The sequence below is a fragment of the Pinus tabuliformis genome, chromosome 3_1, assembly GCF_031772625.1.
Source record: "Pinus tabuliformis cultivar Carrire ecotype Pingquan chromosome 3_1, CPIR1, whole genome shotgun sequence".
NCBI lineage: Eukaryota > Viridiplantae > Streptophyta > Pinopsida > Pinales > Pinaceae > Pinus > Pinus tabuliformis.
The window spans coordinates 50,123,956-50,139,582 of record NC_142301.1 but is presented as its reverse complement, the minus strand read 5'-3'; positions in this window follow the sequence as shown (position 1 = coordinate 50,139,582).

Here is a 15,627-nt window from a genome sequence, read left to right as displayed (position 1 = left end):
ACAAAGAATTTAGACTCAAAGGACTATGGACTCAATAATTTGCATTGAAGCAGGGCTTATTTGCGGAATGAAAATGACAGGAAATGGAAGATAAAAATGGAAGATGATAATGGAGAACAGAAATGGCAATGGGAAATAAGCATGTGAATGAGCCTCTTGCTTTTATTTGTGGGTTATGAATGGACAAAAAGAGATGGAAAGTGTATGTGAATGTAAATGGAAAATATGGAGGAAAATGAGATGAATGGTTTATTATGAAGTATGGATGTGATGGATGGATGTAATGGAGACAATAATATCTAAAAGTTTTTCAAGTGTTTGGATCTAATTTTGCATCAGCATATTTCCTCTTTTTTGTTGATCATCCTCTTATGAAACAAATTGGTCTCTTAGAGAGACACCATTCTCTTGTAGTCATTTGTCTTTTCTCCTGGAAGCTGCAAAAAAAACTAATACTTCTTCTGCAATGGAATGTAAGGTTATCAAAGGAAAGAGGTGATCAATCTCTCTAGTTATGATATTTACACACGAAACTAAGAATTTGTATTAATGAAACAAGTCTTCAAAGGAAAAATCAAAAGAATTTATACCTACTTTGGAATTGGTGCCCCAAGTTGAATGTTGCTTCTTTTCAGCAATTTATTTCATTATTTTCCATTTCAAATTCTAATGATGGATTTCTCATTTTGTAGATCTTGTTGAGATCTTTCCAACGGTACTTAAATCATCAAAATCTGATTTTGTATGAGAAAGATAGGCTGATTTGAACAATAAGGTTTTTTTTTTTTTTTTTTTTTTTTTTTTTTTTTTTTTTTTTTCTCAGTCTGCGGAATTGGACTTCAACTGCAGAATGTGCACGGCTTCTATAGCTAAAAATCTTGAATACAAAGTTAGCCATTCATCTTTCATTATCAGTCCAAAGTTAATCAATACTTTCAGAAAAGTGAGCAAATAACTTATTCATTTCATTGATTCAAAATTATTATTTTTCCTTGACATGCAGCGACTTAGTGTGGCGACTCAGTGTGGTGACTTAGTGATAACACACAACTTGACTTCCCTTTGACTGGGGTCTTTTTCATTGAATTGGATAAAATGAATAGGACACGATCCATATATTGACATTTTCCCAGCTACCCATGTGGCTTGTTTTGCTTGATGACACCTGCAACCTAGAGTTTAACAAAAACAGCTGCAAAAAGTTGAACCAGCTGTGGAAAGTGGCTGAAACAGTCAACCATCAGTTTTACACATATTTTGGATACTTGTGTCATGCATAGCTTTTTATCTCTTCCGCACTTTCTTGTGGAGTTTCTGCAACCTTAAAAGTCAGTGATTCATCTTTAAAACAGAGATTTTCAGTTGAAACAAAATCAACCAAAATGATATTGATCCTTTGTCTAACTGAAAATGCCAGTGTTACTACACAATAAGCCCCAGGCTTCCCATACAAATAGCAGATAAAGTTCGATAAATAATCAAGGATACTAAGGTCATGTTTGATAATAACATTTCACCTTCTCCTTATAAATGCCAGGTTTGATATTAATGGTAACAGGGTGCATATTATTTGCTGGAACTGCATTGACAGCAGCCTGGACTGTAGTGAAATCTCCTTGACCTTCGTTCTTAGATACTGTGATCACACAGGGATTGCCAGAGTTCGCAAGAATCCCCTTCAGTTTCTGAGATGAACTGATCTTCAATTCCATGTAATTCCTTGCCCAATTACTGCTACGTCCCACATGGCGTTCAGATATGGTGTTGATACAGTGGGTAGGTTCAGTAAAAAAACACTTGCAGTGCTGCAAGACATAATGTGATAACGAGTAATCCTCTGCAGCTTGCCATGGATACATTCACAAGAAAAAGGGACATTCAGGGATGAAGGGATTCTCAGAACTTTGGCAACACGGAGACCCTAGCAAGCACGACACTCCTCTCTGGTAGTTCAGGCAACCAATGCAATTAGTGGCAATTTTGGGTTTAACTCACACGAAATATACATGAATAGGATGTGAGTGAGTTTTCGAATGGCCTCTGCATCGAATGCCAAGAGCTCCATGCCACGTCGATTGGTTGGTTGCGTATCCAATTAAGATTGTTGTTAATAGGTGTTACCTTTATCAGCGAAGAGCCGTATCCAATTAGAACTGATGTTAACAGGTGTTACGTCCATCAGCAAAGAGCTGTATCCAATTAGAACTGCTATTAATCGGGAAGTGGCAGAGCAGGTGTTAGACGGGTGGCAGAAGGTGGAAGATGTATAGTTAATTATCAGTATGCCATTGATTTCAAATCAGAAGCAGCCGAAAATCAACTGTCAGTTAATTAATTCAAATCCCGTTTTTTTTTTTCTCGCGGCCTGCAAAAATGGGCTCCAAAGAACTGAGAATTTCTCCCAAACCGCCACGAATTTCTTAAAACAGTTTCTGGGTTATCTAATTGACCCTACTGGTGAAAAAACCAATGTTTTAATTTTTTCAAATTCGCCTCTGTTTGGCCAAATCGTGCTCTCAAAGTTTGACATTTTTCTCTGTTTACGTTTTTCTGAGTTAATGTTTTCACTGTTCTGTATTTTATGAATTTGTTGTATTCAACTTTTTGGATTTCATTTGTTGTTATTATGAATAGCAAAACCAAGTAATCGTATCACCCATTGTCTAGAGCTTCAGCTAAGCTACTATCCGAATCAATTTTTGGCACATCTATCAAGCCCAAAGCATTCATCTGTTGGCTTATTACAACTAATTCATATGCATATTGGGCAACATTTGTGTGGTCTAAACATGGAATGCAGTTTGTAAATTTCCTCTTTGATATAGCCCTTATTTAAATAGCCCATGTTCTCTAGAATTTAAACATCGCCACTTGCAATTTGGAATTTGGTCGCGGCAAGATCCCTTCAACATATGAAGGTTGTGGCTGCCAGCACTCTGTCTTGATTTCAAAGTCATGGATTTTGTTTGGGATCAGATCTTGAGATTAGACTATGCATATTCTGCCATCGTTATGATATAAACTCACTTCTAAATGCACCTCTCTTTTTTTTTCTTTTTTTCTTTTTTTTTCTTTTTTTTATGATTTTGCAGGTTTGTTTTAGGGCCATGGCTTCAAACAGGAATGCAAATTTTCCTACTGAGGCCACAACGAAAGCTAGGATTCAAGATAGACATAAATTGTTTTCCCCCCTTTTTTTCTCTGAAATTGTAAATTTTTATATGAAGGATTAATGATTTTCAATTTCATGCAGCAAAAGACTTCAAGGAAAATATGCTAAAAATAGGACTTTGACTGAGGCCTTAGGCTGGATTTTTTATCAATTTGAGCTGGGTGAGTAGGATAGGATCCATGTCGAGACAATTCTAGAGATGCCCATGTAGTCGGTTTCTTCATTGGACGTCTGTAACCTGCTAAACCTTGAAATCAGCTGCAGAATTCTCAACTAGCTGTGGAATTAGGCCACATTCCACAGCTAAGTTGCAAAGCCTTATTAAAATAGGATACAGTGTTTTGAGGACCACTACAAACCATAACCAGTCAATCTTAGACAGTTGAACCTACCAAAGTAGTTGGGTTTCAATTTTTTTTTATTGAATCAATTGAAATGATGAAGTTTATTTTGTCTCCTTTTTTCCCTTTTTACATAATAATTCTTTTTATGATCCTCCAGATCGCACAAAGTGCAGGAGGAGAGCATACTCAAAAATTATTAATTTTTTTTTTACATAAAAATCCTTTTTCTGATCCTCCAGATCACACAAAGTGCAGGAGGAGAGCATACTCAAGAATTATTAATTTTTTTAGATGTAAGAAATAAGGTCTCCTAATTACACTTCCCCAGAAATGGCGCCAAAATGTCTAGTCAATTTAACGTCTTAAATTGCTCTATATAAATTATCAATCCGGGTATCGTAAACTGATGAAGTGTGGTGCACCATATGTGTTTAGTTAACCTTTTTCTTACTTCGTTATTTTATAGATTTTACTTTGTTTTGGGGTTTTGTTCTTGTTGATCTCCTAACGTATTTAATGCAAATGGAAATCCTATTCTAAGGTCTTAAGAATATGTTTATGTAGATTTCAGGATAAGGTCTATGTCCCTAATGGTAACTTCCAAAACTTAGCACTTCAAAATATCTTAAAACAAGTTATTGATGGGATTAGTACTTAAACAAAAGTGTAAGTATGCAACTAATTTAATCAAGCAAAAGATGAAATACTGATCATGAAACTATTATCTCTGCTGCTGTCTAAATATTGAAAAGCAATTTAAGCTACTGCACTCAAAGAAAAAAAAAAATTGCAAGGAAAGTAAAACTAAAATCAAATTACACATTCATAATTCGATCCCTCGCCAGTAGTCCCACTATGGCTTTCGGAGGTAACCATCAATGATATGAGCAATTTAATATCTAATTGCAGAAAAGTAAAACTAAAATCCGATCACACCAATTCATAGTCTGACCCCTCGCCAGTTAGTCTAGCTATGGATTTCGGAGGTAATCATCAACAACTTGAGCAATATGATATCTAGTTGTAGAAAAGTAAACTTAAAATCAAATCACATCAATTCATAGTCTGACCCCTCGCCAGTTAGTCTCGCTATGGCTTTCAGAGGTAATCATCAACAACTTGAGAAATCTGATATCTAATTGTAAAAAAGTAAACTTAAAATCAAATCACATCAATTCATAGTCTGACCCCTCGCCAGTTAGTCTTGCTATGGCTTTCGAAGGTAATCATTAACAACTTGAGCAATCTGATATCTAAACTAACTAACAAAGAAAATGAATAAGATTGAAATCAAAGTATAACTGAAATTGAAAAGCTAAAAAAACAAATTCAGCGGAGAGGTAAATATCATGTCATTATTTGATGCAAAAACATGTAAAGAAAAACTAATCTACAATCAACCGGTTGAACACACTTACATGAATCAAAATTGCATGAATGGAAAATATAATTTATCAAACTTGAAAGCAATCAAATAACATAATGAAATCAAAGAAAAATTACAAAATGAAATCTACTCTACCTTACATTCTAATATGCTCCATAACATCTACTTCACATCTCCTTCCATGTTGAGAACATCAAAGCTTTATTCAAATTCTTCAAAATTACAAAGTACAACAAAGCTCTCCAAAGATTTCCAAAGCCATCTCACAAGCTAACAATCTTAAGAACTAACAAGCTAATACTTAAGAACTCGCAAGCTAAAAGCCTAACAAATGAAGGAGAGAGATCTCCTATTTATACAAAAAGATGAGAAGCCATCTCATTAATGAGAGTCCATGAATCTCTCCATCTACCTCTAGAGTCCTAATCAAAATAGGAACTAATAAGACACATGTCTTCTTAGAGTTACAATATAATTAGGAGATGTGACACATATCCTCATGATCCCATGATTCTTTCCACTCAAATTCGAATTTGGCCATAGAGTGCCACATAAGGGTCTTCTAGAAGCCTCTTTTCAACCTACACATGTCAACAATGTCAACCAATTTGTTAGGTATTAGCATATCCACATTATTTTCTAATTTTTAACCACAAATTCACTTAAAAAGCTTAGAATTAGTAAAGTTTGGAAAAACATAAATGTGGCCCAATGATAATGAAAGTGGGATGAATGTGGTGACATAGTAGTGAAATGGCGGTGAAATGGAGGTGATATAATGGACATAATAGTGAAAGTGTAATGGAAATGAATGACATTTTCAAGACTCAACACACTGTTGATAATGCTTGTAAGGATGTTAACTTGTTTCCCTTATGTTATTTTTTTTTTCAATTCCTTATAGTGCTCTAGTAAGTGGACCCCTATATTTCCACTTCCAATATATTTCCTAATCCGAGTTCCTTCAACCACCAGAATCATCCAAGATCTTTTACATCTATGATGTTGTTAGAATTGCATTTAAAAGAGCATAAATAACCACATGTGCATGCTTAAACAAGAGGAAACATGACAAGATCAGCAAGTCAAAACACAAGACATCTGATAACGGAGTTCGTCCAGTGTGGACTACGTCTCCAGGCCCAGTGTCAAGGTGGTGTTGGCCGCTTCATATAATGCTAGAAAAAGATGATGATGTATATGGAAGACTCTATGTCATAGCAAGGACACCTACCCTCAAAATAGAGTGGCTTGTCTCTCCGCGAGACATTCCACTTATAGGAATTCTCATTCAAGAAGTCTTCATATTAGCATGAAAAACCCACATGACCTCACACAATGTGGCAATGAGTATCCCTTCAACATAGTTACATAGTGATCTCAACAAAAATAAATAACATGACAAACTAAATACATCTCACATAATGTGGCAAAAAGATCCCACAACATAATATCAAATAGGGATCTCAAAACATAATACATCATCTCAGCAATTATGATGGAAAACATGACATGACTGATTCATGTACCTTCACCTCTGAAGTTGGTTGAAAATTGGAAAGCTTAGCTGCAAAAACTGACTGCACCACTAAATTTCTGTCATCGAGAGGTGTAAAATCGACTATCCATTTTTCAAATTCTGACACCATCAAAATCTGGGCCTGTAGGAATCTTTTAGATTCCCCATGATTCTCCAAAGATTTTGTTCTCTGGGTTAATTGGAGATTTGAAACTCAGATCATAAATCTGATATTTCCATCATGATCCTTGCAAGATTTTGAGATTGTTGAGTATAAAGTTGGCTGCATTCTGACTCTGGTGAATCTTAGCGTCCAAGGAATCTAGAAGATTCCCTCAAAATTCTTCAAATATTTTTTCTATTGGGAATATGCAAATCTACTGCTCAGATGGTGATTCTTATTTCATGATCACATTCCCTATGAAGTTCTGGTTAAAATGACTATAAACTTCATATCATTCTGACAAAATGAAAATTTACCTCCCCGAAGAATCTTCGAGCATCAAGGAATATTCTCTCAGAATCTGTCTCAAAATGCACACCATCATTATGCCTCCTGGAACTGCATCAAGGTTCCATAACATCGTGGTTCCACCCTCTCAGGGTTCCGCTGCTACACTCGGCCTCCGTTTCATGCTTCTCTGTTTCGTCTGTTCCCCCGCTTTGCACTGAGAAACAAGCGTTTATATTTTGGTTAAGTGGCAGACTTTACAAAGTTGCCACCTATGGTATAGTGGTTATGGTGGAGAATTGGAGGCAGGGTGGTTGGGGTTCAAACCTTGCTAACCCCCTAACCTTGGCATATAGTTTTAACAACCATCTTAAATGGCACGGATTCTGGTGGCACGTTTATGTAACAGTTGTGCAATTGGCGTATTGCCACATGGCTTCACGTGTTTTAAGTGGGGATGCCCGGGAGGTAGGCCAGCCAAGCTAGTTGGGCAGGTTCAAGCCCCACCACCCCCGTTTGGATTGTGACAAGCGGCATGGCCTTTGGGCTTTGGTTTAGTACATGGTGCTGGAGGGTTTAATATGGTTGTCGTTTGGTGGTTGGTGAGATCGCCCACTGGGGGCATGTCATGTGGGTAAGGTGGGTTCGAGCCCCGCTAGTCTCGGCTATGGTGGTTCCATCCTGGGCAGCAATTCCGCTAGGGGTGGCTTGCCCCCAACCACATTTTTTTATTTTTAATAATATGTGATGTGGATCCATGTGGCAGTGGCGGGGCTGGCAGCCCGCCACCCTTTTTTTAATATTATTTTGTTTCTATAAAACAACTTAATTGATTTTTTCTGATTTATGGGATATTAGGAAAACTAACCATCCCACAATTTCGCTCGCTCTCAGGAGCCAGATTCCATGTCCCAGACTTGGTCAATTTGTAGGACCATTAAACATGGCCCACATGGAAACTTTGACCAAAACTTTGACTGGCTCTATCTCTCTCATACGAGCTCGTATTTAAGTGTCTTTCACACCATTGGAATTAGGGCAATGAACACTTCGATCTGGTGTTGGTTTGAGAGAAATTTGATCACATTGAATTTTGACCATTTCTAAGCCCTCTTGGACTTTTGCATGTGTCTGGAGCCACTTGGATCATTCCCAATGTTTGATCTTTTCTAATTTCATAACCAATTATTTTTGCATATGTTTTAGACCCTTTTTATGTTAACAATTTCTTGTCAGACATGCTCTGTACCAAAAGGGGGAGTAAACCCATATAGGTATAAATGCCAAAAATTTCACTAAACAAATTCTCTCTCTCACTCATTTCTATGTTCATAATATTTACCCTAGTAGGTTCATCCTCTTATCTTAGTTTATAGATTCATATCCTCTAATATACACACATCACAATTTAACGTCCTCATACATGTGATTTCTTAAATTTACAGAATATATATCTTCCCTTAATAGCATTATGCATTTGATGACATGCATTAAAAAGGAAAATACCAAATTCTACAGGTATTAGAATCAACCATAGAATTTGTATGCACCATATGTAAAATGATTATGGAATCCAAAGTCTTCAAAAGTCACAAAAAAATTTATATATGATAAAATCATTGCAATATTAATAGGCATAAGGAATAATGATATGGTTCAAATGCATCAAGTAATTTCAAAAGTATTCGGAGAAAGAATTATGCACCGATATTCTAATTAGGAAACATTGTAGCAATTCGTACTTAATGAGCACACCCACCACGCAACCATGAACTGTACCTCCAGTTCCCCCCGAGCTGAGATGAACTTACCTAGGGATCAACAACCTCTTGATCCACTTCTCAAGTATTAAAATACTTTTCTTTCATGATAAGGTTTCCCTTTAGTGGCGTCCTGGTTTTGTGGATATTCTTATCCACTTACCTAGGATTTTCCATAAAAGCCCACCTTTCTCTCCCGCGGTGCTTTTAGGCTTTTCTAAGTTTAACATCTTTCTTCGGCTAAGCAAATTAATGGATCTTTCTCTCCACACCATTAAGCTTATCTAGAATTTTATTCTGGAATACTTATCATGAAAGAATTATCAAATCTCATTTATCAATGAGTTTTTTTATCTTTATTTTAGAATTATTTGAGAAATGTTCTTGATGTATTCATCTGCTATAGATTGGCCCTATAATTGGGAAATATGGCGTAATTATTAAGTATCTTCAACATCAATTAGGTGCAAAAATTCAAGTAACTAGAGATATAGATTCTAATCCAACTTCTCTAACTAGGCAAGTGGAGTTGCTGGGAAGCTTGGAGCAAATCAATAGGATCGAGCACCTGATCAATGATGCCATTGCAGATGTATTTCTCATTCTATCATGGGGGCTTCACTGGGGGAGCAATATCATACCACATGGGTTCATATTGGGGGATATGTATTGAGGAAAAAATGACACAATATATTGCGCATATAATAGGGGGTAAAGGGTGTCAATATTGGAAGGTATAAAAAATGGAGCTCAAAGTTAATGAAAAAATATAAAGGGGTATAAAAATACTAATGAAAAAAATGAAAACCTACAATATCTAGTGAAAGTGGGGGTTTTTTAAATTGAGAAGGTGTATTGGATTCATATTGGTAGGGGATTAAATAATGTGATTTTTAGAAGTATTCAAATTAAGGGTATTGTTTAGTATGCCACGAATGCACGTGCTATGTTAGAGGTTCATTGAGTGAAGCCCCTGTGCATTATATACCTTGATGTTCAAACTTGAAAAATTCAAAATTACACTTGTGTGTCTTCCAACTAGAGTTTATTGTTCTATGTGATTTTTTTCTCATAGTAAGATAGTATCTTTGACATTGTTTGGACGTCATTCTTCCAACTAGAATTTATCATTTTATTTTATTATTTTCTCACCCTAAGGTAGTCTCTTTGACATGGTTTGGACGTCATCTAGGCAAATAATTCTACTGCACTATCTTGCTACGAAATCTCAAAGGGTGTGGTTTTATTCTCTTATTCACCTGGTATGTAATACAATAGTACCTATAGGCCCTAGGAACTTCTTTGAAATTGGATATCTAGGTGTGGCGGAAGTCAAGCCTTTCTAGTTTTCCTCTTCTTTGTGTTTTGTGGAATTTACCGATGTCCCTGTAGTCTCCGTGGTTTACATTGTGCAACTCTGTTCCTGGTTTGTATTGGGGTTAAGCGAGGGTGTTGGAGGTTTTGGGCTCTCTTCCTCTACCCCTCGATGATTAATCCTTTGGTTGCTTGGGTTACTATGTCCAAGAGGCATCTCTAGACTCCTTGTGGTGCACGTTTGGTGACCTTGGTGGAAGAATCTATAGTGCCTGATAATTATTATATCACCAAGTTTCGAAGCAGGATTCCATTGTAAATCCATCACACTTGGGTGGTCAAATTAAACTGGTCTTGATGGTCTATCTTATTTAGAGGGCTTCTTAGAAAAAGGGGGTGTGCTCAGAAAGGTGTGGGACTTTGTGGAGACCTGGTAGGCTGTGGAAGACAGCTGGGTGAAACAGAGGGTGATGGGGGTGTCGAGGTTGTTTCTAAGGGTGAATTGGCTCACAAACATGTGTCATCTCCTAGCCATGTGAGCGAGCCATTATCTTTGGAATCTCTAGTCATGAAACTTTAGAGCGTTACTACACTCTTAATGGCGCTAGGGAAACAAAGGGATGATGATTGGAATGAGGTGATAATGTTCGTGAATGACTTACAACATAATCAATGGTAAATGTTGGACAATATGGCTTCACTTAGATAGAGCCAAAGATGAACTCATGAGAAGCTACATCAAATTGAGGGTAGGATCGACCACCTGGAGTTTCATGTACACGAGGTTCGTTGATCTGAAGTGGATCATTCTATCGTTTTTCATCCATCTTGATGCATTTGGATTGGAAAAATTGGAGGAATCAGCTCACGGGACCATTTTTGCTAGTGGTCCCAATTTGGCAAAACAGGGTCTAAAACCTTTTCGGAGTGTTTTGAGACATCAAACGAGATTTTTGGGGGAAAAAGTTTTCTTCTCAAGCACTGCACATTTTAATGTTATTATACACACATAGATCGTTCAAATGACACAAGAATGGCATCAATCTGAGTCTGTATGCAAACGTTATGCCACTCAGAAGTTGACTTTCATGTTTTCACACCTATAGTTTGGGAGGACGCTACGTCAACCCCCATTACTCATGGAAAATGGTTTAGCCACGTGTTTGTGATGTAAAAGACTTTAGAAGAGTCTATTTTTTAACTCTAGTTAAGAGTTGATGTAGTCAAAATTAACCACTAGTAGGCTATCGGGCTGTGTTATAATTGGGCCACTAGGAGGAAGAGGCATTCCATTCTTTCGAGAGAATTTTGTTCCATAGCTTAGAAAATATAGCCAAGAGAGATAAGACGTAGCACACATAGAGAGGATTTGTCACTGTAGCAACCCACAGGCCGCAAGCATTACTTCTTTGTACTTGCAATCATATTTTCCAGACAGAGAAAGAGAGTAAAGCAACCTCACCTTCTAGCTGGGTTTTTCTCACGAAAGGGTTTCCTAGAGAGCATATATTGTGTATTATGTGTTTGTGAGCTTATTTTGTCATTCTCTACTTTTTTAATTGATTTACTTTTACATGCATGCACTATTTACAATTAATTTTACAAATCTAGAAATTAAATAAAACTGTAATAGTGTAGAATCTAATATTTTTAATAAGATATGTTGTGACGAACTATCCAGTGGAATATCCATGGAAATTCATGGATCAACCGTAGACCCCCAAACCTTTTTAATGTTGGAGAGGCACCAAAACCCCCTCGCAATCCTTGATGGCAGTGGGTTGCATATGTATTCTCTTTGTGTTTTAGATGTTTTGCACATTTTGTTTCTGGACATGATGTAGATTTTGGTACTTTTCTTTCAACTTTTGTAACCCTCTCCTGGCCAATAAATTTGGTTAGAGTGATGTCAAAAGAGAATAAAATCACATGAAAATATTTTGTATTGTTTTGAAGAATTAATAGAATATTCTAGGGCATCAAATGCTTTCTAAACTGCATTATCCCAATGGAAAGGAAGCCCTTTCTTAAGCATACGAGTTTGATTAACAAAAATAATATCCAAGACTGATTTTGTGCTTGTTGCTGACAAGTTCTTCCCAAGCTTTGATAATGGGATTAGAAAGTGCAGGTTAAACATCGACATATTCATACAAATATCCTCCTGAAATGACATCACTGATTTAATCTATTTCTGTTTGTTCATGGGAATCAACTTCAAAAAAATATATATATATTTTGAAAAAAAACCTATTCCAAATGATGACTCTTCTACTGCAAGTCAACTTGTTGTAGCTATGACTCAATTTGGAGAAACTCAATATTCTCCTGTGCATGTTATAGATAGATTTTAATATCAACATGAGTGTATTTATTTATTTGGATTGTGTTGTCTACAATAGACATGATTAGTGTGTTCAATAAGTCTAATAATCCATCAAGTCTACCCATTTTCCAAACACTTTAGACTAAATTAATGCCTTGAGTCGTTTTCCATCAAAATGAAGTAGTTGTTGTCAAAAAGTTGGAAATTTAATGTCACCTTAGTGAGAAATGTGTTAGTAGCGTCTTCTTATTAGTTTTTCAAGCTCTTAGGTGCCTACAATCAAGATATCCCTCATGGCTTCATATGATTTCACTTACTAGAAATTCAATAGTGTTGAATGATACAACAACAACAATGAATGCTACCAAGAAAACCATCGACACACTTTATGGGATGCCTGAAATTAAGAAAGTGACAACAAAAATCCACTAGGAAAATTTTCTTCAGAAATGGAAATCCTCAAGACAAATTTTGTAAAATACTAGATGCAAAATTCCTCATCATGAAGCAAAAAATGTAGTCTATATGACCTACTAACATATACAGAAACATTATCGAAAAACCCTCATGCATATCTAGATGCCAGAGCCATGGATAAAGAAGAGGAATTTGTTGGGATCAACGGTGTTTTGCTACCACTATAAAGCTCCAAAGACTTATGCTAAACCCATAACAATGAAATTAATAAATTATCCCCTTAAATATATGTTAGTGCTTGACCAACAAAACACATACTTTATCACTCCCAATGAGCCAGAGTGGGGTAACCATGGGATTGACAATCTACAAAAGCGCTCATTTCGAACAATGTTGACTAGCACCACAACTAAGGGAGACATAGAGCATCTGAGGAGTGAAGTCAGTGAGATACAATAAACACAGAGATATTAATTTTTTTTTACCTTGTAGGTTTAGTAGCTTGTGAGAGTAACACTTGATAAGGAATACATGAATGTTGCCCAGTATAAGGTCAACAAATTGCAAACAAGAGTAAAGGCATTTTTATGGAGGAGATGAGGGTTTTGTACAAGATTTTTCGCAGAACAAATGAATGAAAAAATCGATAGGCTCTAGGGTAACAATCAACATCGAGAATGGTATAGACCTAACATAAAAACCGGCACGAGGCAAAGAAACAACCAAAATGGTAGGTCTCAAATGTAGAGCATGTATGTTGAGAAAGAGCATGGTGAGGACACCTAAGTAGAGGCCACAAAATTAGTGACTCATGCTATTCAATGGGGAAAGTATACATTGCTTTGATACCATGTTAAACACACACAAACTTTGATAGACAAGATATGATAACTTGTGTGATTACATTTTATTCGCAAGATGTGATAACTTGTGTGATTACATTTTATTCACACCAACCTTAACAGATTAGGTTTCCAACACATATAGCTTAAATGAGATTCCGTGTTAAACCCAAGCATGTGAATGGATTTATTGTCAATTGGTGATTGAGATATGTGGAGTGGATGCATGGTTACATATATATTTAATACATCATTATCAATGTGATATGGGCTTATTAGCCATCTTTACTAGCTGAAATTGTATCTACCAAGAAAAATATTGGCCTAATTTAAACTATAATATGATGACCTTGGGGTGTATGCTTTGGTAATGTGTAACAAGTGTAAGGCCAAGATTTAATTAACATGATGATTGAGTTTTCCATGTTAATTTTGACTCTTTTCTTACCTACACTAATGGAAACTTAATAGAAGCTACCTTGAAGGATGTCACTTTAAATTGTGAGTGTAGGTTCAAGGGTAACATATGTGCATTAATTTGATGTGTTAAAATATGATTTGGGTATACATTCTTAATGAGTAAGAATATAATTCATATGATTTATTTGACATTATTTTGTGTATTTTGGGTTGACATTATGCATCAAATAACTTGAAATTACTCAAATGCTAGGTTTAGGTATGACCTTCCTAATAAACATGAGGCTTAAATGACTAGTTCATGAAGGGTTGTGGAAGCCATTTTAAGGAACACTTGAAGGTTATGTTTTCCTTATGTTATGTATGGGTGTGGAATCCATAGTAGCATATATCTATGAGCTAATGTATGGGTGTGGAATCCATATTAGCATATATCCATCAAGAAAGGTATGGGTGTGGAATCCATACTAACATATATCTATAGCAATTTTTCTGGTAAGAATGAACAAATTATTTTGATGAAATCTCATAGGCATGATTAAGGAGGAATTATTATGTGTAATTAAAGTTAAATGGATAGAGGTTCGTAACATGAATTTGTTTGAGATTTAAATCCATTATTTTCATTTTATTACAAATGAAGATACTAATATTGGTATAGTGAACACCATTAAGTGGTTTGAGATGTTTCGAATAACTGATTTTGATATATGGAATCAAGTGTGAACTAGGTATCTATCCTCTAGTATTGTAATTCTTTTGCATGTATTGGATTTAAGTAGAATTAAATTGATTTTAAAATTCTTGAAATGTAGAAAAAACGAATTGTGATAAGTTGATGAAATATCTTTTCTATTAGCTTAAGACAAATTAGATCTAGGAAAGCCATAATAGTCTCCTTAATAATTTTGTCAATTGTGTATTGGTTGAATTATATTTAAACTATTTGAATTAGAGAAATCATGAGGATTGAGCACATGAACTTCTCTAAACAATTGTTAGTTAGGAAAACAAGTTCATATTGTTTGTGAACTCAGTGAACTGCTTTCTTGAAATTTGATTAACTTGTAAATTGTTAAGAGAATAACATGTTTAAAAGATAAACATATTTTGTGGTGAGAACTTTTTTTTATTTGAACTTAAAGGAAAAAGGTACGTGATTAATGAAAAACGTTTTTGATTTCTTGTTTTACCAGAATTTGTGCTTGTGACATTTTTTGAGGGAGAAATTGAAGGAAAGCGAGATCACATTTTGATGCACTGGAACTGTTGCATGATTTAGAAACCTAAGATGGTTGTAATGTATGTGGAATGGAAGAGATTGTTGGATTTAAGAATTTTGTGCTTAGATGTGTTGTTGTATGAGAAGTCCTAAAAAAGGTTGTAGTCTTTTGAGAGGGTGGTAATTCTCCTTAAAAAATAAAACAAAACTCAAGTAAAAAAAAAACTTAGCTTTAGGTCAGAAATTCCCTTCTAATAGTCTAAATCTTCATAGTTTGAGAAGTGTATTATTTTGTTATGAAACCAACTCAAGAAAAGATAGAAAAGATAGATCAACACCTTAGAATTCAGCCTCTTCGAGGGGGCAACCTCCTTTACATTACATAAATGAACAATTCTTGGATGATTCAAATGACAAAACCTCCTTTCTATATATAGGAGTCTAAGGAGGCAC